This window comes from Lethenteron reissneri, chromosome 66, assembly GCF_015708825.2.
Source record: "Lethenteron reissneri isolate LAM-NWPU_2019-01 chromosome 66, ASM1570882v1, whole genome shotgun sequence".
Taxonomy (NCBI): domain Eukaryota; kingdom Metazoa; phylum Chordata; class Hyperoartia; order Petromyzontiformes; family Petromyzontidae; genus Lethenteron; species Lethenteron reissneri.
In genome coordinates this window covers 6217470-6242233 of record NC_083844.1, presented here as the reverse complement: position 1 = coordinate 6242233, position 24764 = coordinate 6217470, and positions in this window count along the sequence as shown.

The window sequence follows — 24764 nt, the reverse complement described above, 5'->3', positions numbered from 1 at the left end:
ACGTGAAACTTTGATGAATTTACCTCAGAGTCGCGTGTTAATGCGTGCGCATATTTTTACGGGAATTAAAAATGGCGTCCACCCTGCAGCGAATGCGTCGCTACCCGTTGCCAGGGGCAACCGCCGTCCAATGAAACTGCGTATGGTCCGGCGACACACAGACAGACAGACAGATTTGCCATTTTATATATATAGATTAATTGTTTATGTGGCAGATGCTATATTGGACAGACAGGGCGTAACGTTAGTGTAAGACTAAAAGAACACCAGAGAAATATTAAACTATCGCAAACACAACTGTTGGCAGTGGCAGAACATGCTTGCCAACAGAGACACTCAATTGATTTTCACAACGTTGAAGTGTTGTGTAAAACTAGTTACTACTGGCAAAGACTAATTAGAGAATCCATTGAAATTGAGAGAAACAGAAATAACTTTAATCGCTCAGACAGCTACAGGCTTAGTGTGGCCTGGAAGCGTATTATTAAATAAGATACATTACAATTCCTTATAGGGGAAACAAACACGAACTGATTACTAACGTAGCATAATCACAATAAAACACATTCCAACTGATTACTAATCTACAACTCGCATCGTAACAACTGCCTGATTACTAATCTTGTATACAATTACAATAACCCCTCCCCCCTCAAATCGTTGCACCTGATGAGTTAATGAGTTAATGATGACGTCACCCTGCTGCTGCTCTATATAAGAACGGGAGACAGAGCAGAGCCTCACCATTCTGGCGAATTGCCCGATGATGCTGGATGCAATTACCAGTGAAACGTCGTACTAAAATTGAAAATGTTGTGGTTTCATGCTTCAACACACCGGTGGGCTAAAGCAGTGAACTATTTGTCTTTTGTCAACGTGACACTTTTTTACTGATTGGCCGTGTCGGGTGGTGGAGGGTTACGACACATTTATAAATAACGCGATCTAAACCCAAAAACGTTGATTATGAATAATATTGGTCGCGAAAGCCTACGTGTTAAACAGAAAAGATGGCATCGGTGCAGGACCGCCCTTTCCTGAAACCGCATTGGGGCTCCGCAAGCCTCACCTCAGCGTGCCTAGCAAGGCGATGTTGAATAATACTTGCCAGGACCTTTCCTGGCACACTGAGGAGCGAGATGCCCCTGTGGTTGTTACAGTCTGTGCGGTCCCCCTTAAGAGGGGGACCACTAGGGCATCCTTCCAATCCTGAGGAACCTGTCCAGTTGTCCAGACTGTTGTTATGATGTGTGCACAAATATCACCCTGCCTCAGCATTTCGCTTGGGAGATCATCTCTGCCCGGTGCCTTTCTTGGTCTCAGGCTCTGGATTGCCTTCAGTACTTCCTCAACAGATGGCACCTCAGCCAGCCACTCACAGGGGGTGACATCTTCTTTCAATATTTAAGGCACCGCAACCTCGGAAGGGTCATCCCCACTTTGTCCCACGTTGTTTTCTAGGCTGAGGGATTTCCCCTCTTCCAGGACCTCACAAAAATGCTCTGCAAATCTGCGAACCTGTTCCTGGGGGTCGGAGATTTGATCACCATTTTTTCCCCTAATGATGGTAATAGGTGTGGCGCTGCAGGTTACTTTTGAGGCAGACTCCATCTCCTCAGCAACCCACGACCACCACCCATCCTTGCAGCGCCTAACAGCTCTCTGAATCTCCGAGCGAAGGCTGCGGTAAGCCTCCTCATACTCTATCAGCCAGGGTTTCTGGGGAGGTCTGGACCGTGTACCCAAAGCAGCCATTGCATTTGCATGAGCCACAGTCCTAAATCTCGCCCATTTCCCCTCGACATCAGGAGTAGTGGGGGATGATGCCAACCTCAGCTGCAAGCGATCATGAAATTATCGCTTGCAACTTTCATCAGCGAGCTGAGACCATGCCACTACGGGTTTGAATGGGGTCCTGGGTGCACACCCACCACCGGAGTGGAAGAATGGCAGGCGCATCTTACAGATGACAAGTCGATGATCATTGGGCAGATCAGCTCCACGGTCGGTCCTGGTGTCAAGGACATGGGCCCACATCCGCTGTTCCGTCACTATGTAGGTCCAGCAGATGTTCTTGCTTGGACCCGGCATGCGTCCATGATGTGTGAATGTGCCGATGCCGGAACAGCGTATTGGTAAATACAAGCCCAATGGTTGTACACAAATCTAGCAGCCTCTTGCCGTTGTTATTAAGCTGATCTGGCCCATGCCTTCCAATCACTCCAAACCAGGTGCTAGCATCATGACCAACTCGGGCATTGATGTCACCCAACAAGATGACTTTATCCCAAGGGGCCACTTTAGCTAGCACCTGTGACAGGAGGTCATAGAAGGCACCTGCATCCCTCCACGGATGTTCGTCTTCAGTGAGGTCATAAGTAACTACGACCACCACTCCTCGCCTCTGGTTCGATAGGAAAACGAGCCCAAAGTAGCCTGGGGCTTACAGCTTCCCACACCTCATTGCCACTCTCCCACGCCCCATTGATTATTTTGTTCAGAGGAGGAGCCACTCCCTGTTGTTTGGCAGTCTCCTACCCCGAGAAGAGGACTGTCCACCCTTTATGGTGGCAGGACCCAGAGCCGGTCCACTCGACCTCCTGAATACCACAGAGAACCAGGCAGTAATGGTCCATCTCCTGACAGAGGAGTGGCAGCTTCTCCTCCACAGTGAGCATTCGAACATTCCACATGGCCACACGTAGTAGTTTTTTGTTGTTTCTGGAGGAGCCCCGAGGGTAAGGATTCAGTCTCCTGGCTCTGCCAAATGGGGTTTGGCCAGGAGACGTCATAGATGCCTGTACCCCCAAGGCCTCCGGCACAAGCTTATTATTTAAAAATTCCAGTCGTGGTTTGGTGGTAATTAATTGAAGGTGGAGGGGTTACCTGCCAGAGCCCCCATTTGGCTGCTGTGGTGGTTATAAACGTCATGAGGGAAAAGGCCAATTTAAATTGGCCCTCCCCCCACGGCACTGCCCACCACAGCATTGCCGTCCGGCACCACGAGGAGGTAGGGGGTTGTTTTTTTCCAGACTACACACATGCACAAACACCCACACACACATGCACACACGCACCTGGTCGTCTTCTTGATGAATCCAGGAGATGGTTCCCCCGCGGAAATGGGAGCCACTCGTCGTGCCCAGGGCCAGGACAAGTACAGCCAGAGCCAGACACAGCCTCATGGTGGACTCCTGCAGGGAGGCGGGGTGGACAATCAACACGGGGTGGACAACGTCTGACTAACCCCGATTCATAAATCCATAATGCCTCGTGGGTCACTTCTTGTGGACATCAAATTTCCAATGAGACATCGCGTTTCCATCCCCACATCTATCCCTCGGCACACAACACCAACATAAACCAACATCATATTTTTGTTTACACATCCCGTCAGCAACACTCACGGTCGACGATCTCGGCGTCTCATCGACAGCACCGGTCCACGGGTGCTCGCTTGAACATTCCAAATGCTGTGGCAGTTACGGAGCCCTCCCAGACACGTGTAGTGGGTACGACTTCGAGGGCGACTTCTTTCTTGGAGGCAACACGTTTATTTTCCAATAGCGATGCAGAACACAGAGGGAAACGGCCCCTTACACCCGCTACACTAGGGAGGTGCATCCTCCTCACTGGCGTGCCCTATACATTCGGGACTAATGTCTATACGCTCCTACGCTATCGGGATCTAGGCAGGCTATCTGACCCGACCCAGCCAAGGCCCTCAGGTCAGAGGTCGCAAACGGGTTTTGATTCCTTACCCGTACCCGTACCCGGCCGCACCAGGGTCGCAAACGGGTACCCGTATCCGTACCCTACCCAATACCCGGCTACCCGTACCCAGCTGGGTATCGGGTAGGGTACGGGTACCCGATTGCGACCTCTGGGATGAAGCCATGTTGCAGGCGCGGGTGGGTTGATTCTAGGAACTTGAATTGTGAGAAGAGACAAGACGTTGGGAAATGAGTGACAAACGGTTACTCACCAGTGACTCACGGCCTACCCGTACCCGTACCCGGCCGCACCAGGGTCGCAAACGAGTACCTGTACCCGGCCGGGTATCGGGTAGGGTACGGGTATCGGGTACCCGATTGCGACCTCTGCCTCAGGTCCTATCAGCCAGGCTGCTCGGACCCGTCCCAGCCAAGGTCCTGGGGTCCAGCTCTGGTTCACTCCGCCCCTAGCCATTACTCCCTTCTGGAACCGTCTAGAGGGGCCTGGAGTGTGACGTTATTCCCCAGCCCGCCTCTTGGGGGTCTGGGGTCTATACCTCTGGTCCCGAGCTACCCTGGGGGTTACCTTGGCCCAACGACCTCACTCATCTCCATCGGCCTCCCTTCTGCCCCCTGTTGACTCAGGCCAGTTACACACAACGTTCAACGATGCCGCTTATGCAAGGATCCCCCGTGTCGCCTTTAACAGACTGTTGGGGCAAGTGCTGTCAGCGTGCACCTATTAAGGCCAGCACGCGCTAAACGCTACACTACCACCCACCTCACTCACCCACCAACTCACTCACTCACCAATCCACTCCCTCACCCGCTCACCATCACTCATCCACTCACTCATCCAATCACTGATCCACTGACTCATTCACCCACTCATTCACCCACTCATTCACCCACTGACCCTCACTCACTCATCCACTCACTCATCCACTCACTCATCCCCTCACTCATCCACTCACTCATTCACCCACTCATTCACCCACTCATTCACCCACTCATTCACCCACTCATTCACCCACTCACCCTCAGTCACTCACCCACCCAACCACTCACTCACACCACTCACCCACTGACCCTCACTCACTCACTCACTCTGAAAGACAAAGACGTCCGTATAGCCTCAACAAACTGAGGCAATTACTATTCGTGAGGGGGTGGGGTTCTAAGCACCACGCTCGGACCGCCTTTGTCTCCCCAGTGGAGATGTTTTACTACACACCGCACCAAACACTCATTTTTAGGCTGAGTCGACCTAGGGGAGGGGCCAGAAACTGGTTCAGATAATCGCTGCTGTCACTGGCGTTGGCGGTGGCCGTGAGTGGGAATCGAACTCGCCCGGGTTCGTCGTGCAGCGAGGCGCTAACTGCTGCGCCACCACTCCTCTACCACCACCACCACCTTACACGCCCCGTCCCATTGAATTGTAACGCGCGCACGCAGCCATCCAATGGACGGTCACCGGATCGCGTGCTTTCAGATGTATGTGTGTCTGTATGTATGTTGAACTTCTTTCACACCGTCCGTAGCCGACCGCGCTAATCGCAGGTCATACCTGTCAACCCCTTATCAGTGCCCTACCTTACTACAAACCAATTAAGAACGTATTGGTCACCCCGTGCCCCTTATCAATCTCGACGTTCATCCTACAAAATCCCATCACAAGGGAGAAACACGAAGAAACAGACAACAATATATTTTTTGCCCATATCTAAACGGCTAGATGCCACATGAACCAGAATGTCCAATTTCCCTGTATAAGAATACGAGATAAACCGTATAGTTTGATGAGTATGGGAGGTGCGGGGGGAAAGACAATAAACTAAACAACAACAAGCAGCACTTCGATAGAATCAGTCTTCAATTTAGCATATTGGTGGAGTGTATAGTAGTGTAGTGGGTAGTAGTGTATAGTGTAGTGTATATAGTGCAGTGTATAGTGGAGTGTATAGTAGAGGAAAGACCCCAGCTGGGCCCCAAAGTGAGAGGACCAGGAGGCATGCAGTCAACAATGCTTGACTCGGGGAGGAGGACGCCCCTGCCATGCATAGTCCCATGGGATGTTGGCTATCAACAACAAGGCAACTCCTATGACTAATTGGGAATGGGACGCAAGCGTAGGATTGATCACCCTGTCGCTGGCCGCCTTTGGGGAGGGTGTATCGTGTGAAAGGCCGAAACACCCTAGGAACCAAAGGGTCACTACTGACGATGCGCTCCCCAAATTTCACCAGGCTCACTGTTCATGAACTCTTGGAAGTGCTTGCACAAAGGATAGTAACATCTCATCCTGTGCTCTTTGGAATAATAGTGTAGGGTACAACGTGTATGTTGAACTTTGTTCGCACCGTACGTAGCCGATTGCGCTAATCGGAGGTGCGGGGGGAAGAATAACAAACTAAACACAAGAACAACATGCAGTTCTAAAGAAATTAGTTTTCAATTTAGTATAGTGGTGCAGCCGGTGAGTGTGGAACTAGTTAACTAACTGGCGATATTGTGTTTACGTGACACACCCTTTACTGATTGCTGTGTCGGGTGGTGGCGGGTTTAACGGCACACATTTATATTTACACGATTTAACCTCCAAAAATGTGTTGTGTATATGAATGTACATGTAAATGCGTAAAAAAATCATGTTTGTACATAGCTATGTCCAACTGTGCGTCTATATAACTTTCTATATGGACGTGTGCATATTACTATGACTCCGTATGTATAGGATAGTACATATATGTGTGAAAATGAATGTGTATATAGCTATGTATAACGGTGTGTGCATATATAACTATATATATATGGGAACGTGTGCCTATTACTACATATGAGTTTAACACGTAGGCTTTCGCGACGAATACTCAGATTGCAAATGTTGTGGATTTACTCTCTAACACACCGGTGTGCTGTATTAGTAACGAATTGGCACGTTCTGTTTACGTGTCAAATCTTACTAATTGGCTGTGTCGGGCGGTGGCGGGTTTAACGACTCATTTATATTTACGCGATCGAACCCAAAACAACCGACATTATGGGTACTATACAGGGGGCTTCAAACATTTTTTTTACACTTATATGGGGCCATCGTTTTTAATGTAAAAAGAACGGATAATACACTGTAACATGATAACAAATGGATGTTAATAGCTTCAAAAAGTCAACGAGTCTCCACTTGTTCGCAATCATTGTCAACGCGTGGCCTGGAATCTTCTCCAGGTGGTTTCCAGAGCCCAGAGGCACATTTTTTGTGGCAATGTTGCAAATTCTCATAAGTACTGTATTAAGAATCAAGGAAGCACCCTGTATAAGACTCTGTATACCAGTGACGTGGGGTGAGGTCAATGGCTGGGGAGGCACTGGCTAGTGTCAGAGCCAGATTGACACACTGAGGGGGGCGTGGCCTCACTGAGGGGGGCGTGTTAGACACGTTCCCCTCAGTGAGGCAAATGTGATAGCTGCCTCCCCTGGTGCTTTTTCATTGCGGTTTAATGACGAGACTAGAGAGCCTAAATATATTTATCCGCATACGTGAAATAAGTTACCTGTAGTATGGAAGGCGAGGGCATGAAACGAAGGGGTCTACAAACATTACATTGGTGACATACTGAGATAGTAACAGGCACACGCTGACTGCCCGCGCTCCATCCAGCTACTGAGGGGTTGCGCAATCAGAGGGGAGGCTGAGCTCGTCGCTGCCTCACCTCTCGTCTCTTCCTGTATTTGCAGCGGAGCTCCGCAAATTTGGCGATTTTGACTATAATAAGTATAACCCGTAAAAACAAAGTTTTTCACTATAAATCCTTTATATGCGTGGCGGCTAGAGTCCTCTCGTCCTCTGGCTTGAGATGGCAGCCACCTATGGGTCAGATGATTGTCTGCCAGTATTAAACAATTCGTAATTAAATATTTAATTTGTTTTCCCTAAACAGTGTAAAATTTATTATTTTTTTTCACGAACATTAATTGTCTCGCACAACGAGTCTGTGTGCAAAATGTCAGCTCGATTGGATCACGGGAAGTAGGTTAAAAAACGACCGAAAGGTTTGCACGGTCGTAAGCAAGCAAGCAAGCACGCAAGCAAGCAAGCAAGCGAACTTAATATAAAGGATTTAAAAATGATTGGAATCGTACAGAAATGGCATTTATAACACAGACATTTCTAACACAGATCAGTGGAAAAATCTTAATATTTATTTTATTTGATTATTCTTTTTTTTTTCGTAACAGCTATTTTCATTGGAGTATGACAGGCGAGGATCTGCCTTCCCTGCCTCCCTTGCCTCCCTTGATCACACATCCCTGCTGTATACATAGGATAATACATATATGTGCGTGAGAATGAACGTGTGTAAATAGATATGTAGAACTGTGTATGAATATATATATATATAACTATATATTTGGGTGCGTGTGCGTATTGTCATGCGTGCAATACCGAGCCTTGTGATGATCGCGCGCTGAGAGTTGAGCCGGGAGCCATCTCGCCTTCACACAGACGCAGAACAGAGGGGACAAAGAACCCCTCACTGATCCTTCACTCAATCCTCTGCCCAATATTTATACCAACAGACCCACCACCATCCTCATCAACATCATCCATATTGTGGGTGGGGGGAGAGGGGGGGGTGATAAGTTGAGTCACCCTCATTAAAAAATCGATCTTGCGTGACGGTCATGAATTATACAATAACTCGGCGAACTTGCTCGCGAACATTGCCAGCGGCAGTCCTGATAAATGGGGAACGCAGTCATTTGTGAGATCTGCATAAGTATGGGGGGAGGAGGATGATGGTATCAGTGTGTAGAGGTGGTAAAGGTTGCCATGGTGGCTAGAAAGATGTTAACTTACCTCATAATAGAGGGTGTTTTTCCGTATGTATCGTTAATCGTATTAACGTTTTTGTTGGGTTATATCGCGTAAATGTGAATGTGTGTCGTCGTTAAACCCGACGCCGCCACCACCCGACACACAGCCAATCGGTCAACGTTTGTCACGTAAAGAAAACGTGGCCAATTCGTTGCTAGTTCAGCACTCAGCGGTTGTGTGTTGGAGAGGAAACCCACTGCAACATTTAAAATTCGAGTACGTTTTGTGCTGAGCTAGTAACGAAGTGGCACGTCTTGTTTAGGTGACCAACCCATTTACTAATTGGCTGTGTCGGGTGGTGGCGGGTTTAACGACGCAAATTCATATTTACATGAAAAAAAACCTTGTTATGGATAATATTACTCTTTGGTTCTACGTGACTTTACCGAAAGAACCAAAGAGTATGGATTCCTGCAGTCATGAAAGCTTCAAATCAAGATGGATAATATTGTTCGCGAAAGCATGCTGCGTGCTAAGTTAACCACTTTGCCTGGTATACAGGAGGTCGTGGTTTCGTTCCCGACCATGACGATGTCTGCTGCTGTATATTTGGAGTTTGCATCTCTCCCTCTCTCTCTCTCATCACTATCACGGTGGCTAGGAGATGTTAACTACCTCGCCTAGTATACAGGAGGTCGTGAGTTCGATCCTGACCCTGAAACCTGTTACTGTCTATCTGGAGTTTGCGTCTCTCTCTCTCCGCGTGGTGGTCACTGTGGATTTTTCTCCGGGTCTTCCGGTTTTCCCCACATTTAGAATCAACATCACCACGCGTTTAGATTACGTGGCTGCTGCTGTAAACTTCCACGTGATGATGATGATCAGCCGCCACTTCGTTGCATCTGCTATCATTTGTGATAGCCAGGGTCGCTTCTGAAAAAAAGCTACGTAGTAGCTCAGTGGTGGGGGCATTACACCTGGTAACAATAACATTAGTTTAGACTAGTCTATGTGTCTCTATGGGTGTCTATGTTGCTCTATGGGTTTCTATGTATCTCTACGTGTCTCTGTGTCTATATGGGTTTATATGGGTGTCTATGTGTCTCTATGGGTTTATATGGGTGTCTATGTATCTCTATGCGTCTCTATGTGCCTCTATGGGATTCTATGGGTGTCTATGTATTTCTGTGTTTCATTGTGTCTCTGGGTCTCTATGGGTTTCTATGGGTGTTTAGATATCTATATGTGCCTCTATGGGATTCTATGGGTGTGTATGTATCTCTACATGTTTCATTGTGTCTCTATGTGTCTTTGCATTTACACCTGTTTAAAAAAATTGTGTTTTTTATTAGTTTGCTTTCGGGGGTACGGGGAGAGGGGAGTGGTGGAGAATGAGCCAAGGGTGTAACAAGTATGTTTGGTATGGAGTGCATGATTTGCCCATTAAATGGAATACTGATTATGCACACTTCAATTACATAAACACGTGACGATATAGGAAGCTACTTTTAAAATCTGTAGACTGACAAACTAATTTCTTAAGAACTGTTCCTTTTTGTTGTTGTGTTCAGTCTCTTGTTCCCACCCCCGCACCTCTGATTAGCGCGGTTGGCTATGTGCGGTGCGAAAGAAGTTCAACATTAAACTAATCTCAACTATTTTGTTTATTTTTATTATTACCAGGTAAGGTCACACTAGTGAGCTATGTAGCTTGTTTTCAGAAGCGACCTGGCTATCACAAATGATAGCTCAACGAAGTGGCTTATCATCATCACGTGGGAATTTATAGCAGCAGCCAAATACTTTAAACGCGTGGTGATGTTGATTCTAAATGTGGAGGGGAAAACCGGATGACCCGAAGAAAGATCCATGCGACCACGGGGAGAACATGCAAACTCAAAATATATAGGCATCATATTCTTTGGGTTTCTCGGTAAAGTCACGGAGATAGGTTCAAAGAAAACTTTAAAAAATACAAAAAACTACGACGTTTCGATCACAACACAAGCGGTCGTAATCAAGAGGAAAAACGTGGGGGAAAGCTACTGAGGAAGACTGTTGTAAAGGTTTAAAATGGGTGTAGCCCAAGGGTCATAAATGAAGTGGGCGGGGCTAGTGATGTTAATGTGAGAAATTAGAATGTTAATGTAAGATCGGCGAGCGGCCTGCAAGACGAGCGCGCAGAGGTGGCTATGTTAATGTGAGAGATTATCATGTTAATGGCAGATCGCATAGCAGGAACGTCGAGCTCAACACCATTGCAGTCATTGAAGACTTGGTCCAACAAGAACTGAATGCTGATGTACCGTCCCTGGTGAGACTGCCTCACCAACACTTACTTCACCTGGAATGGAACCAGGGGCAGTTTCTTCATTAGGGCGATTGGGCGACGCACCACCAATGTCATTCAACCACAGAGTCACGCTAGCCGTCACTGCAGCCTCTGGATATAGTCCAATCAGCGTCATGTCACGTTCTGTGGAGTACCGCTTCTTTTGGGGCGATTTCACTCCGGCTGAGAATCGCCCCGAGTGGCCGCATAGACTTACATTGAAAGATGTTTTTTTTCGAACGGGGGCGCTCCCATGCATTCTCTATGGCTTCCGGGAGGGCGAGCCCTAACGTGCTTACGTCATCATACGTGGTTACGTCATCATACGTGCTTACGTCATCATACGTAAGCACGTTTCATCCAACAATATAATTTATCGCTACCTAGTGGAATCTTTAATAAAATAAACTTGAGTGGTTTGTTTTAATAGTGAGTATATAAACAAACAAGATGTATTGTAAGAGTCACTTTATTTTTCATTAATATTAAAGAAGTGAAGTTGCTGTTAATTTATTCATTGCATGGGTGGACCTTATCCTTATCAATCATCCAGACATTTGCCCCCCCTGAGAGATTTTGCAGGAGCCGCCACTGAATGGAACTTTCTACAAACAAGTTGAAGGTACCGCAATGGGTTCTCCCTTATCTCCAGTTGTAGCCAATGTTTTCATGGAAAATGTTGAGACAGATGCCATCCAGGCATCCACTCTACGCCCGTCATTGTGGAAGAGGTACGTAGATGACACGTTCGTCATCTGGCCACAGGCCCGACCAGCTCTGAACCAATTCCTCAACCACATCAATTCCATCCATCCAGTCATCAAATTCACCATGGAGGTGGAAAAGGATGGCAAGCTACTATTCTTGGATGTCTTAATTGAAAGGAGACCAGGTGGCTCAATGGGACACTGTCTACCACCCATATGGATGCATATCTAAAACCTGACTCCCATCACCATCCTTCCCAGAAGAATTCCCTCATCAAAACTGTACACCATAGAGCTCGATGTATTTTCGACCATTATCACATAGACAGTGAATTGAAACACGTACACCAAGCTCTCAAGATGAATGGATATTCAGACTACACAATCCGTAAAGCTATCACCCCAACCGTTGTGAAAGAACCATCTGAGGACTCAATCAAAACCATCACCTTGTCATACATAGCAGGAGTCACCAAAAATATCTCCAAAATCATGAGCAAATACAAGATCCAGGTTCGATTTAAAACAGTACATAAAATTCGTGATCTGATCCCATCTATGAAGGATGTGACATGCAATACCCCGGCATCTACAAACTAAGCTGTGTCTGTGGCAGTAGTTACATTGGGGAAACTAAGCGAGATGTCTCGGACCGTGAAACACGGTAGGACCAATACCTTGGTCGTGGCTGATCATTGTTTTAATGCGGTGGGCTCACACAAAATGTATTTCTCTAAGACGAAGGGACTTTGCAAACCCACTGGCTTTCAACAAAGATTCGTTCATGAATCCATCCACATAGACAGACACAGACACAACTTCAGTCGAGAAGATGGGTATAAATTGAGCAATCATTGGAAGGACGTTATCAACCAGTTTAAGTCATAACTGGCTGTGATGTTACCATCCTACCACCTTCCGATGTTAGTTGCTATTTTGGGCTATCTGATTTTACATTAACAGGTTCAATTTCCCACACAACCACCTCGCTCAAAGAGCTCGACGTTGCTGCTCTGCGATCTCCCATTAAAATTATAATCTCTCACATTAATATCACTAGCCAAGCCCACTTCGTTTATGACCCTTGGGCTACACCAGTGGCGGCTCCTGCAAAATCTCAGGGGGGGCAAATGTCTGGATGATTGATAAGGATAAGGTCCACCCATGCAATGGATAAATTAACAGCTTAAGCATGTAAAGGCAACTTCACTTCTTTAATATTAATGAAAAATAAAGTGACTCTTACAATACATCTTGTTTGTTTCTATACTCACTATTAAAACAAACCACTCAAGTTTACTTTATTAAAGATTCCACTAGGTGGCCACAAATTATATTGTTGGATGAAACGTGCTTACGTATGATGACGTAAGCACGTATGATGACGTAAGCACGTTAGGGCGAGCCCTCCCGGAAGCCATAGAGAATGCATTGGAGTGCCCCCCGGTCGAAAAAAAACATCTTTGAATGTAAGTCTATGGGGCCACTCGGGGCGATTCTCAGCCGGAGTGAAATCGCCCAAAAAGAGGCGGTACTCCACAGAACGTGACATGACGCTGATTGGACTATATCCAGAGGCACAGTGACGGCTAGCGTGACTCTGTGGTTCAATGACATTGGTGGTGCATCGCCCAATCGCCCTAATGAAGAAACCGCCCCTGGGCTACACCCATTTTAAACCTTTAAAAAGTCTGCCTCAGTAGCTTTCCCCCTCTTTTTTCCTCCTGATGACGATCGCTTGTGTTGTGATCAAAACGTCGTGTTTTTTTGGTTTGTCTTTTTTGTGATTTTCTTTGAACCTATCTACGTGACTTTGCCGAATGATCCGAAGAATATGAATTCCTGCAGTCACGAAAGCTTTAAGTCAATATTTATATAGGCGTCAGTTTTGGGATCGAACGGACAATCTCCTGTATACCAGGCAAGGTAGTTAACATCTCCTCGCTACCGTCGCGCGACACTCATATAGAGAACCCCTCACATAGAGACCCATAGACTCACACATAGACACATAGACACATACATTCACACAGAGACCCATCGACTCACACAGATATCTATAGATTCACACTGAGACCCGTATCGTCACGTAGAGACCCATAGACTCACACATAGACACATACATTCACACAGAGACCGATCGACTCACACAAAGATCTATAGATTCACACTGAGACCCGTATCGTCTCGTAGAGACCCATAGACTCACACAAAGATCTACATGAAGGAGGCATCATCATCACAGCAACGATTCACCACTCGGCTACTCCTGACTCAATCATCTGCCTCGTTAACCACCTCGATGTAAAATTACAGCTTCACCTGTTCCAAATATGAATTCCACCGGTACATCTGTGGGAAGCTTATCGAACTATATGGGCAAACATGATGTGAAATAGTGTAGGGGCCAGAAGACATCCCTAGGTCAATGAAGCAGAAATGTGTTGGAGAGTAAACCCACAACATTTACAATTATACGTGGGTTTACTCTCCAACACACAACCGGTGTGTTGAAGTAGTAACTAATTAGCACGTTTTGATTAGTTGACACAACCTTACTGATTGGTTGTGTGGTGGATTAACAACAACGAGCGGAGCGCCAGGCGGCTAAAATGCAGCAAGTTGGCACAGTAGAGGGTACAGCTGGTGTGCATATACCAGTCATCTCAGTCAGCCAACTCATGGCACCTGCTAGGTCTATCCCGAGACCTCCTGCACCTAGCCTGGTACAGTAGGGGGTACAGCTGGTGGTGCATCTACCAGTCATTTCAGTCAGCCAACTCATGGCACCTGTTGGGTTTGTACCGAGACCTCCTGTCAGCGAGCCTTCGTCACTTCACGTGGCCTCAAAGTGCACCTGGTCTGGCACAGGCGCTGTGGTGACGTCACCGTCACTTAGTTGTGAATTGCGGGTATTAGTATTGGTTATTGGTGGGTTAACGACACATTCATGTGTACGCAAACCAACCCAACATTTTTTTATTATGGAATTGTCCCACAGGTAATCTAATAGTGCGAAAGTGTGGCGAGATACGATGCACTACTACTAACTACTCCTACGCACACCATGCAGTGATATGGCGGGAAAAATAATGGAGGGTGCATAACATAGGTTTTTTGGGGAAGATAGTGTAAATATAAATGTGTCGTTAAACCAGCCACCACCCGACACAGCCGATTAGTAAGGGTCGTCACGTAAGCAGAACATGCCAATCCATACTAGTAACGAATTGGCATGTTCTTGCTAGTGTAATGCGGGCGTAAACGGCCTCGCGGATATGACGTCACGGGGGGAGGGGTTAGGTCACGTGAGAGAGAGGGGTAAACTCTTAAGGGCGGTAACCGGAAGAGACGGGAGGAGAGTGGGAGAATAGAGACAGGAGGAGGCCACGCAGGGCAGGGAGTGGAGAGTGGCGCGATCGCCACGCGGTGGGACTCGGCACCGTCGGCCAGCGGTGTCCGGGCACGGGTTGCAATGGAGAGCAGCTGTGAGGCTGCAGCGACAGCAGCAGAGAGACTGCACATCGGGGAAAGGGCTACGTGAGCGACGCCTGCAGCGGAGCTGCATCGGGAGCGGGGAAAGGGCTACGTGAGCGACGGCAGCTGTCAAGCTGCCAAGCGGGAGGCTCTGAGCGAGGGCCGTGCGGGGCAAAGTTGTAAGAACCCAAATAAAGGACACGGAGACAGACAACGTGGAAGAGTCCTTTATTACACTAATAACGAATTGGAATGTTCTGCTCACGTGACAAACCTTACTAATTGGCTGTGTTAGGTGGTGGCGGGTTTAACGACACATTTATATTTACGCGATCTAACTAAAAAAACCTTTATTATGGATCATATTAGTTACGAAAGCCTACGTGCTAAACAGAGGCTACGCAGTCGGGTTACCATATCGTTCCGCATACCATATCACTGCACCGCTCAGCCACATGGTAATTATCAGCGAAGCTTCGTACTGAAATTGTAAATGTTGTGGATTTACTCTCCGACACACCGATGGGCTGAAGTAGTAACTAATTGGCGCATTGTTTACGTGACAAACCTTACTGGCCGTGTTTGGTGGTGGACTGTTTCCGACACATTTAGTTACGTGATCTAACCCAAAAACCTTTATTATCAAAGAAAGTAGTTCGTCGTCGACTGCTCATAAACTACGCTCTTCAGAGCAGGACCAACTACTCTCTCAGCCTTGGCTCTTGCGCTCGACGCTGGAGGGGGTCGGGCCTTCTCAAGTGTTGCCCCAAGGAATGATCTGGCACGCTTAGAAGTCTCGGTGTGTTTAGGAGGGTGAGTGTCAAGACTCGCTATTTTCACGTGGCCTTTACTTAAACATTATTCCATTGTCTTTGCGTTTTATTTTAGTGTACAATGTTTTGGTACCCCCTTGAGTGGAGGTGATATTACATTTAAAATAAGGACGGTTTTTACGGGTTAGGGGCCGTCCAAAAATGACGTCACGCACCTAGGGGGTGGTGGGGTCAGACATTTGTGACGATGTGTGACAAGGGGGAGGGAGGGGGGGTGATAAATGTGACGTCACATCAAAATGCGCAACTTAAAATAATTATAGACAGCACGTTCTACTTAATTAAATATAATTTTTAATAAATGTTTTCTCCTACAAAATCAGAGTGCAGCGCCACATTAAATACGCACTACAATGACAATAGTTTTAAGCGATTTGAAGTATGTTTTTTTTGGGGGGGGGAGCAGAGCTTTGTGACGTCATATTTGAGGGGGGGGGGTCTGACTTTTTGTGACGCCGTGTGAAAAAAACGAACAGAAACCTTAATTTTTGGAGCTTTCGTGACTGCAGGAATTATTCTTTGGTTCTTTCGGTTAAGTCACGTTGCCGTCCACTCATTGATATGCTAATTTTCTCTGCCCCCTCCCTCTCTCCGTCCCCGCCCCCCCTCCCTATATTTAAGGGACCGTCACAGAAACGACCCCTCTCTCTGTGCCGATATGTGTCCTCTCTCTGTGTGTCCTTGTGATGTCTGTCTGCTTGTATGTCTGTCTGTAGTTTTCTAATTAGATTTTTGTTGCTATTTCTCTTATGCCTGATGATGATTGCTTGTGTTGCAATCGAAACGTCGCTATTATTTTAATGTATTATTTTATCTTTAGACGTGACTTAACCGAAAGAACCAAATAATAAGAACAGAAACCTTTTGCAAGGAATAATGTCTGCATTAATCACACATACTTGTGGTGAAAATGCAAACATAAACATGCTCTGATAGCTAGTATATGATGATGCAATGTCTTTAAAACTGATTGGTTCACACCAGAGACAACTTTCTTTAGAGCCTAGTCTCAAACAGTGTTAGACCAGAGGACGTCAAAAGTCGAAAAGCACAAAAACAATGCACTATGAGGGTATTGAGAGCCTGGGGTGAGCAGCTACATCATGGGACCTCCTCCCTTGCCAGTGTAATAAATGGACTCGGATACTTCCTTCTATCTTCGTGTCTTTTATTGGGTTCTCGTCTTCACCCACACGGCACTCTGTTATAACTCTGTATTTGTAGCCCCCGGCTATTCACTGCTATTATAGCTTCTTCTTCCCTCTGACTCTCTGCTTCATCTACTGTAACCTCCTTCCTGCAGACTCGCTGCTACCTCTATGCAGACTCCCGCTGCTACCCCTATGTGCAGACCCTCTGGCTGCTACCGTATGCAGACCCGCTGCTGACTCTGTATGCAGCCCCGCTGCTGACTCTCTGTGCAGCCCCGCTGCTGACTGCAGCCTCCTCGCTGCTTCGGGTCGGTCACCGCTGGCCAACGGTGCCGATCCTCGCTCCCCCGTGTTCGTGGCGATCTCGCCACCCTCCGCTTCGCCCTTCGTGGCCTCTCTCTGTTCCTGGTTCCCCGTCACTCCCCGTCCTCTTCCGGTTCCCCTCCTTCTATAGCCTAACCCCTCACCCCCCCACGTGACCTAACTCCTCCCCTCCTGACGTCACCTCCGGAGGGCCGTTTACGCCCGCATTACATCACCCTCCCCCATAAAGAAAATCCAGCCGACCTCGGCTGAATTGCAACCTGACAAGAAATGCGGGTGTAAAGGGCCAACACGTATAAAGACACGAAGCATGCAACAACAATATAACCAGAACACAACACAATACAATTTCAACGAAACGTGAGGGATTTCGAGCGAGTACGGGCAGCCGGGCCGTCCCGGACGGTCGGCAGACCACCCGCCGAGCGGGAACGTGGAAGGGTTTTAGGGGCGACGGGCGCAAGTTCTTCCGTCGCCATTGGAGGCCCGCCACTGTCCCGCTTGCGTCCAGAGACATCCCGTACTCGCGTCCGCGGAGGGATAGGAAGAGCTGCAGGTCCCGTGGGTTCTGCGGCTCCAGTCGACGTCCCACGAGCGGAACGTCCTCCTCCCTGCGCTGTCACGGCCGGCTTGTCTGTGAAGGGTACGACAGGCGCTCTCGCAAGGTCAGCAGACACAGGCAAGGGCGAGTCGGCAGCAACAGACCCCGGCAAGGCAACTTCGGGAGATGACGCATCCGGCCGCGGGGCAATGTATGGCTTCAACCGGGATGTATGCACGAACCAGCGCCGTGAACCAACCTGAACACGCGCCGACTGTGGGTTGGGAACCTCAATGAGGCGGACCGGACCCTGCCAAGGTCTATGTAATTTAGGAGAGGTACCTGGCCGCACCTGTGGGCAATGAAGCCAGGCCAGGTCCCCCTTTTTCCAGGGGCACTCCCCCTTTGATCGTCGGGCACACCGCTCATTCCTGGCCTGAGCCTTGGCAGTAGCCATGCGGGCACTTTCCCTCGCCTCAGCGACACGCCGAACGTTGTCCTTAATATACTCAGGAAGAGGCTTAACAGGCCCCCTCGCGCCGGTTCCCAACTGTTCATTAATCGGCGGCACATTCTCACGGCCGTACATAAGGAAGAACGGCGAGTATCCAGTAGCCGCGTGCGGCGTCATGCGATACGCCGAAAGCACCCCAGGGATATGCAAATCCCAATCAGATTGATTTTCCCCGACTGTATGGCACAGCATGGCGGACAGAGTCCGATTCAACCGTTCCACCATACCATCCGTTTGCGGGTGGTAGGGGGACGTCCGTATCTTTTTAGTTCCAAGAGCCGCACACACCTCCCCCAACAATTTGGACGAAAAGTTACGTCCTTGATCCGTAAGGAGCCTCTCCGGCGCCCCTTTGTCCATCACATACCAAAATAGAAAGGCGTCAGTGATAGACGCCGCTGACTGGTCAGGCAAAGGCCAGGCCATCGGCCAGCGAGAGAGGTACTCAACCCCCACCAGTAAATACTTATTTCCCTTAGCGGATGGCGGAAAGGGTCCCAAAATATCTAACGCCACCAGCTCATTAACCCGAGATACTTTAATCGATTGTATCGGCGGAACATATGGATGTTTAGGTGGTTTACGGCGGGCGCAATCGGGACACGCGCGAACGTGACCGACGACATCCGTCGTCATGCCGTGCCAATAATAGTCTCGTTGCAGCGTCAATAGGGTTTTCTGCACCCCCAGGTGTAAAAGTGTGTCACAGTGCAAAGATCTAATCAACTCATACCGCAATGACGCAGGCACAACGAGACGCCAGTGTTCCTGTATCCCTTCCCTCCACATCAGTAACCATCTCGGAGAGCAGTTTCCGAAATATCACCCACACCGAATTCCTTACCCGCCTTCTCCGTTCGTTTTCGTAACGACACCAAAGATTCGTCCAACATTTGCTCCCGAATCCACACAGACCTTGAAGACGCAAAATCCCGTCAGCCGGTCCCCCATCAACCGGTCCCGGTGTAAGCGGAGTTTCGAGAACATCCACTGCCAGCGCGACAGGCTGAGGGGGGGGCTGAGTCGGTCCACACCTATGCGTCCCCGACGCACACGCACAAGGGGATCGTTGCGGCAACCTGGACAGTGCGTCCGCGTTAGCGTGACGCACACCCTTCCGATGGTGAATTTGGAAGGAGAATTCTTGCAACGTGTCCAGCCATCTCGCCAGTTGTCGGATGGCTGGTCCATCTTAAGAGCGTACTGCAAGGCCGCATGGTCCGTGCGGACAATAAACGACCGACCGTACAGATACGGTCGAAATTGTCGGAGAACAAACACAATAGCCAAAAGTTCCCTGCGAGTGACGCAGTAACGGGTTTCCGCGGGAGATAAACCCGACTCCCATACGCCACCACACGCTCAACACCACCTTTTGACTGGGACAACACCGCCCCAATACCAGTGTCACTCGCATCAGTATCCAGAATGAAGGGATGTTCAAAATCCGGATAATCCAACGTCGGCGCAGTAGCCAGTAACTCGCGCAGGCTCCGAAACGCCGCCTCCTCCGGCGTTCCCCACACAAATTTATGCCCCTTCCCAGTAAGGAGATGCAAAGGCCTGGCGATAGTAGCGAAATTCGGAACAAACCTCCGATAATATGAGGCGAACCCCAAAACCGACGCACATCACCACCGTGGCCGGGGTTGCCCAATCCCGGACACACGCAGTTTTCTCTGGATCCGTGGCCACCCCGTCCGCACTAACAATATGTCCCAAGTATCGAACGGAGCGTTGCAGTAGATGACATTTCTTAGGCTTGAATTTCAAATTAGCAGAACGCATTCTGGCGAATACAGCCTCCAACCGCAGTAAATGCTCATCAAATGTGCGGCTGAAGACTATAATATCATCTAAATAAATGAGACATGTCTCCCACTGCAACCCCGTCAATACCAACTCCATCAATCTCTGAAAAGTGGCAGGGGCAGCATTCAACCCCATCGGAAGACAGTTAAATTGGAATAACCCCTGCGGCGTACGGAAAGCTGTCTTTTCTCGCGAGGGCTCGTCAAGGGGGAGCTGCCAGAAGCCCGAAGAGAGATCTAGCGTTGAAAAAAACTTAGCCCCTGACAAGGCGTCGAGAGAATCGTCCATACGCGGCAGTGGATACGCATCTGCCACCGACACTTTATTCAACTTCCGAAAATCCACACAAAATCGCAATTTACCATCCTTCTTTTTAACCAACACAACCGGCGCGCCCCATGGGCTATTAGACGGAGATATAATATCCGCTTTCAACATGTCTTCCACTGCCCCTCGAACATGCTCACGCTCAGCCGGACTCATCCGACGCGAGTTCAAACGGATAGGGGCAGCGTCCCCCGTGTCGATATGATGAGAGAGCAGCGAGGTGCGTCCCAAGTCCAAATCGTCCGAGCTAAACACATCGGAATAGCTCGATAATAATTTATGAATCGCACAACGCTGCTCGGTGGAAAGGGCCGAATTTTCCCCACATAATCGGCGATCCAACGATCATCAACCCCTCCATCGTGTGAAAACCACCCACAAGCCCCCCGTCCGGCAGGTCACTCTGAGCCGGTAAACGCCGTAGTGGCATGTGCCACAACGGTACCAGCCGGCACACACACGCTTTCAGCACTCGCATTTAACACCTGCAAAACGGGCGCTGATCTGGACGGACAATAGTTTGCGCCCCTACCAGCGCTAAGCGCCCGTAACCGCGGCGGACGGCGACAGCAAAATCCCAAGAGCACCCTGCCGACCCGGAACCGGCTTCCGGTATCGTAAGGGAATGAGCATCTGAGAGCCAGGTGGAATATCAACCGAAACTTCCGATAGCGCCTGCACCTGGGCGACAGGAGCGGTCGCCCCCAGGCGGACTGTAAAAATTCAAATTTCCGGCCACCCCCGGTAGTCTATGCAATTTTCATTGATTCTAATTAGAATGGGCATCTTAGCCAAAAAATCCGTACCCAACAGGCAAGGAACCGCCAGGGACCTCGAAATCAACACAACGCCCGAGGCCGAGACCCCCCCGATAGAACTGTTAGCGTCCACCTGTCCCACGATGCCCATACTACCCCCGTTCGCAGCGATGCAGGAAGCGTAAGCCGGCCTCACGGCCCCCGGTGGGATGTTCAAAAGATGGAATATCACATCCGAAATAATGGTCGCGGACGCACCGGAGTCCACCAAAATACGTACGTCCACCCCTTGGATGGACCCAGGTACAGTGGACGAACCGGTAGCGGCCCGCGACCAACCCGCCGAGCCAGCTTACGCCACTGCGTTATCGAGCGACAAGGCTCAGATACTGGCCTCCCGTATTTTACAACATCCCGCGTCGCATAACAACGGCGATGCAGTGAGGTGCCAGGCCTTGCCGGGTGTCTGGTGCGCACCGACTTGCCTGTGCCGGAGGGTCTTTCTTTGGGGCGTCGCTGTCGAGGCCTCCTGCTGGGGCGGCCCAGGAACCCGGGCCCAGCAGTCCCTGGCATAGTGGCCCCCGACTGGCCGCAGCGGAAGCAGTCGACGTCGGGGTGGCGCGCAGCGGGCACCCCGTCCCGACGCGGCCGCGCCGGCGGCGGAGCCCGCGGCCCTGACCCGCTTCGAGCGGCCACGGAGTGGAGGCGGCCGACAACTCCTTTGGGCCTGGTCGCATCTGGCACGTACACGGCCTTTGTAGGGTCCCACCCTACGGCCCCCCCCATCGACGGACAGGACCGCCAGTCCACGCCGTGACTTGTTTCCAGCGGCGGAGATTGAACTGGGCGTCCAAACACTTGGCCGCGGCCGGGACGTGAGTTTTTCGTGACCGCACGCCGGCATAGGAATGCCAGATCCCGGGATAAACTCCAACATCTTCCCCAAGATGAGAGGTTCCAGCAGGTCAGGCTCCGTCTCCGGGTAAGCGGCCATAGCGAGTTCCAACACGGCGCCCCTGTACGCTACAGGCGACTCCTCCGGTGCGCGTTGCCGCTGCACGAAGCGGCGATGGGCGTTCATCCGGTGGCTCGTACGCGTCCGCCATTTCATCGAACACCCCACGCAGAGTTTTCTTCTTCGCAGCTTTTATAGAGCGAAAAAAACGAACGGACTCATCATCAAGAAGAGTCGGAAGCACCTCCAGTGCCTCAGCGTCCGTCCACCTTGCCGTACGTACCGCCAGCCAAAATCTACAGGCGAACGCACTCCAATCGCCCCCGATGGAGAACTCTTTGACGGTTGTAAGGTGACGACTGCGGCCCCTTGGCCTGCTCCCGTCCGTCGCTGACTCTTCCGGCGGTAAGTTCAGCAAGGCGTCGCAACGCGGTGTCGCCAAGATGGCGGACGATCCTCGCGGCGGCCCCAAAATGGCGGCTTCCCGCCTTCCGTGGTGCGCCACGCCCAAGATGGCGTCTTCACGCCGCGTGGCCGATGGCGGCGCCATCGAAGACAATCCGGGCTCCTGCCGATCACCACCGTCCCCCTCCAACGCCCGCCCTTGGCGTGACAAGGTCACACAACTCAGTGATGACGGTTTTAAGAGTCGCCAGCTGCTCCGCCATTCGGGTCCATCTTAAATCTTCGTCCTTCAACGCAGACGGGGCGGACGCAGCGGCAACCTCCTCGACACCCGGTGCCCTCACAGATCTCTCCCTCCGCCGAAGTGAAGCCGACCCAGGAGGAAGATCGTCGTCGTCCGATGATGAAGCCGACGCCGGAGATGGGATATTCTTTTTCCTCAGTTGTTTCGCCATGTGGCCGTTTCACTTCTGACTCCAGTGTAATAAATGGACTCGGATACTTCCTTCTATCTTCGTGTCTTTTATTGGGGTTCTCGTCTTCACCCACACGGCACTCTGTTATAACTCTGTATTTGTAGCCCCCGGCTATTCACTGCTATTATAGCTTCTTCTTCCCTCTGACTCTCTGCTTCATTACTGTAACCTCCTCCTGCAGACTCGCGCTACCGTCTATGGCAGACTCCCCGCTGCTACCCTATGTGCAGACCCTCTGGCTGCTACCGTATGCAGACCCGCTGCTGACTCTGTATGCAGCCCTGCTGCTGACTCTCTGTGCAGCCCCGCTGCTGACTGCAGCCTCCTCGCTGCTTCGGGTCGGTCACCGCTGGCCAACGGTGCCGATCCTCGCTCCCCCGTGTTCGTGGCGATCTCGCCCACCCTCCGCTTCGCCCTTCGTGGCCTCTCTCTGTTCCTGGTTCCCCGTCACTCCCCGTCCTCTTCGGTTCCCCTCCTTCTATAGCCAACCCCTCACCCCCCCACGTGACCTAACTCTCCCCTCCTGACGTCACCCCGGAGGGCCGTTTACGCCCGCATTACACCGTATCAAATGAAAGAACTGTTTACTTTTTCCTGGCAAAAAACAGGTGTTTAAGATGTTAAAACACTTAACAGAAACCTTTAAGCAGCGCATCTGAAAGCGCCGCTCGATCCGGTGATCGTCTTTGTTCGTTGGCCTGCCAAAAAATATTCATAGTGGTATGTAGTGTATAGTGTAGTGTATAGAGTGTATTGTAGCGTATAGTAGTGTATTGTAGCATATAGTAGTGTCGTGAATGGTAGTGTTGCGTGTAGTGTATAGTTTAATGCATAGTGGCGTGTATAGTGTATTGTATAGTAGTGTATAGTGTAATGTATCGTCCAGTGCGTGCAATGTATAGTTTAGTGTATAGTAATAATCTAAATGCGTGATGCTGATTCTAAATGTGAAGGACTCAGAGAAAAATCAATGCAACCACGGGGAGAGAGACACCGCAAGCTCCAAACATACAGCAGGCGTCAGAGTCGGGATCTTAGCCACGACCTCTTGTATGGCAGGCGAGGTAGTTAACATCTCGCCTTACCCACGACCTCCTTCATACCAGGGGAGGTAGTTAACATCTCCTAACCACTGTGCCATCCATGGCCAGTTAATGCTGGCCAGCGAGGTTCCATAGCTGTTGGGCCAAGTGCTATTTTCAGAACAAACGCAAATATCTCCCGTGTAGCCTTAACAGGCCATTTGGGGGCAAGTGCTGATATTAGCATAAATGCAAAGATCCCCCGTGTAGCCTTAACAGGCTGTTTGGGCAAGTGCTTGTATCAGATAAAACGCAAAGATCCCCTTGTAGCCTAACAGACTGTTGGGGCAAGTGCTGATATCAGCACAAAGCAAATATCCCCTGTGTAGCCTTAAGAGGCTGTTAGTAGCGAATAGCTCCGTTTCTTTAGAACTGCTTGTTGTTGTGTTTAGTTGGTTGTCCTTCCCCCGCACCTTCGATTAGCGCTGTCGGCTACGTACGGTGCAAAATAAGTTCAACACGCACACACGCGCCCTTCAGGAACGCATCCCAACGTAAACCGGGGGGTGGTCGCTGTAGCCGCACTCCGAATGTCGTTGGT